The 3,032-nt window shown below is 34.5% G+C and overlaps 1 long non-coding RNA gene across 1 annotated transcript; it reads right to left on the bottom strand.

Annotated features, from left to right (window-relative positions):
- Window positions 1-225: 225 nt before the first annotated feature.
- LOC149162169 (uncharacterized) lies at window positions 226-829 on the bottom strand. Its single transcript, XR_016261536.1, has 2 exons — window positions 582-829; window positions 226-326 (listed from the first exon to the last, which is right to left on the bottom strand). It is a non-coding gene; the product is annotated as an uncharacterized LOC149162169 (long non-coding RNA).
- Between the last annotated feature and the right edge of the window lie 2,203 nt (window positions 830-3,032).

Below are 3,032 nucleotides of genomic sequence, written 5' to 3'. Positions count from 1 at the left end.
CAATTTAAGATTTTTAAATCCATCATTGATATCTTTGTCCACAAAATTTCCATTATGCCTTATGTTTCTCTGCCTAGACTCATTATATTTCCTTTTATAGCAATCTTTAGAATGATGCCCAGGTTTGCCACAATAATAACACTCATCATTTTTCTTTGGAAATTTAGACTGTATCATACCTTTTTGCTTTGCTTGAAACTTGCCTCCTTTGTTCTTGTCCCATGGTTTGCCTCTGTATGGATATTTGCCCTTGGCCACTAATGCCAAATCTGAACTGCTAGAGCCCAAAAAATTCTTCATCCTCTCCTCCTCTTGTAGAAGAATTCCTGTCAATTCATAAGGGGGTTTTTCTCTAGCTGCAAGACTTGAAACAAAAATTTGACAATTTTGCACTAAGCCATTTAATACGATGGTGACTAAGTCAGTATTAGACACCTTTTCACCAATATCTCCTAACTTATCACTTAAATCTTTGACACGAGATATAAAATTGCTTATATTTTCATTTTCTTCCATTTTTAAGGATAAAAGCTTAGTCTTCAAAAACAAGATCCGATTTGTATTTGTTGTTTCATACAAACCCTTCAATGTATCCCATGTTTCTTTTGATGTCTTGCAGTCTCTGATATGAGGAATGATGTTGTCCTTTACGGACATACGCAGCAGCACCTTTGCTTTTGTCTCCCTTCTCTCCCAATCTGGGATAGAACCTGCAACAGTGGGTTTGGGCTCATCCCCACTTACAATGGACCACAAATTATTACCTTCTAAAATAGTCATTAGCTTGAATTTCCAGTTTACATAATTTTCACCATCAAGCTTGGTGGATTCATTCATATAATTATCAAGCAACAAATTTGCCATGTTAAGAAGCTTTCTCCAATCGCCAATATTCAAATATTAGAAAGGTCAAACTCACAAAAAAACCACAACTTACAACTTCAATATTTCCTTAATAATAACAACCCTCCTTCACACTTTTCCTCTCCCTTTTTTTCTGTCACTAAATCATTAAAAGAACACACATTCATTCAATCATAAAGCCGCTACCAAAGAATTCATTCAATAATTCTTCACTTTCGACATAAGCCCATTATCGAGCTCTACTTGAACTTCTAGAGCTTGTAGGACCTATTGATAATGCAAATGATTTGAATAAACTTGAAGGACTCACTGCACTTGTCAAAGAACTTAACAGAGAAGAGAAAGAACTGCGCACAATTGCTGCATGGGTTCTTGGACAAGCAAGTAATAACAATCCTGTTGTCCAAAAGCAGATAATTGAACTAAATGTCTTACCAGAACCTACACAACACACAGTCCTCTATCTTCCTGATCGACCTTCGTTTCAGCAGTCAAGGTGCATCCTCTGCCGCCACCGCCAGTACAGCCAGGACCTCCCAAGCGCACAACGCACAGCTCACCACACTTCTGCTGTGCACACCAGGCTGAAAAAAGAAGAACAGATCACCAAAACGTTGCTGTTGCTCTCCTTGTACACTCCACCTTACGGCTCACACCCTCAGCTCCTATTATGGCTCACACCCTCAGCTCTGATACCATGAAAACTATTAGAGGCGCACAGCACACCAACACACTCAGACACATTGAACACAAGAACCTCTGAACGCTTGCTTCATTCACAGATTAAACAGATATATATACATGCTACAGAAGTTTCTGGAGATCATTAGAGTCGGTGGCTTGCTGGAGAAGTTTCCCCATTGTCAATGTATCCGCCGACTTCATTAAATATAGCAGCGGCTTTCTAGATTCAACATTTACTGTTTCTGTTGAATTTTCGTGGCAGGTAGTTGGAATTATTCATGGTTTCTAACACTACGCAGCACGTCACCAACAATAACGGTGCTGATTTTTAGGCGTCCAGAATTGGGGGCGGCACGAGACTATGAATACAACGCATCTGGAAATTTGTTCGTGTTTTTGGATGGGAACAATTTTGCAACCAGAAAAACAGATAAAGGCCAAACCCCATTTGTATAAAATAGAAACTGAATTGAAGACCACCAGAAACTGAATACAGGGATCGATCTTCAGTTCAAACTAAAGCTGCTGTGAATTTATTTTGATTGATATACGCACTCATGAGAAAACTTTGCGGGATTTAACCCATGAATTTTCTTACACGATGCAATGAATGTGACTGTAAACTGGTTGGTTTCGATATAGTGATAAATGAGAGGCGCCTTGAACCAGAGATGCGATGATATTTTACAGACTCGGAAGCCTTCATATCCTTTTCCAAGTTTGTTAAACACACGTTATATATATATATATATATGAACATTAAAAAATTGTTCGTTCGCCATTAATATGATATGAGACAAAATATTCACAAAATAACTTCGACCATTCATTCTGAAATATGTGTCTTTAATTTTTCTTTCAATATATATGGGAAAATTACATTTTCATGTAAAATTGACAGTAGATGCCTGGAGCACCGGACAATTTCAATGACTGGATAAAGTTGAATTTATTTATAATTTAATTTAAACAAATATAACCACATATTCCTTTGAAATTTTATTCTTCACAAACTTATGACTTTAGATGATTATTTTGGCTTGGGATGTGACTTAATATGTTTCTAATTATATATATATATATATATATATATAAAGTATTGGAAATTATTAATTATATATATATATATATATATATATATATATATATAAAAAGCATTGGAAGTTATTAATTGAAGTTTTAGGTTTTAAATATTATAATTTAAGTTTTAGATTTTAGATCTTTTGAACGGAGGTGTGTGGTTTGTGTATATAATATGATTAACGGGTATAATTTATTGTAATTATGATTTTAATTATAAAGTATGGGAAATTATTTTTAATTATGATTTAGGTTTTTATTTTTTAAATAGGTTTTAATCTTTTAAATAGACGTGTGTGGTTTGTGTATGTAATATAAATTAGTATAGATTGATTTTAAGTATGGATTTAATTTGATCTGAGAGGGATCAAATTTCTTCAAGTGTAAATTTTTTTGAAGTGTAA

This window comes from Pinus tabuliformis, chromosome 5_2 (assembly GCF_031772625.1).
Source record: "Pinus tabuliformis cultivar Carrire ecotype Pingquan chromosome 5_2, CPIR1, whole genome shotgun sequence".
In the NCBI taxonomy this organism is placed as follows: domain Eukaryota; kingdom Viridiplantae; phylum Streptophyta; class Pinopsida; order Pinales; family Pinaceae; genus Pinus; species Pinus tabuliformis.
The sequence above is the reverse complement of the archived record's forward strand: the minus strand, read 5'-3'. Positions and strand labels throughout refer to the sequence as shown.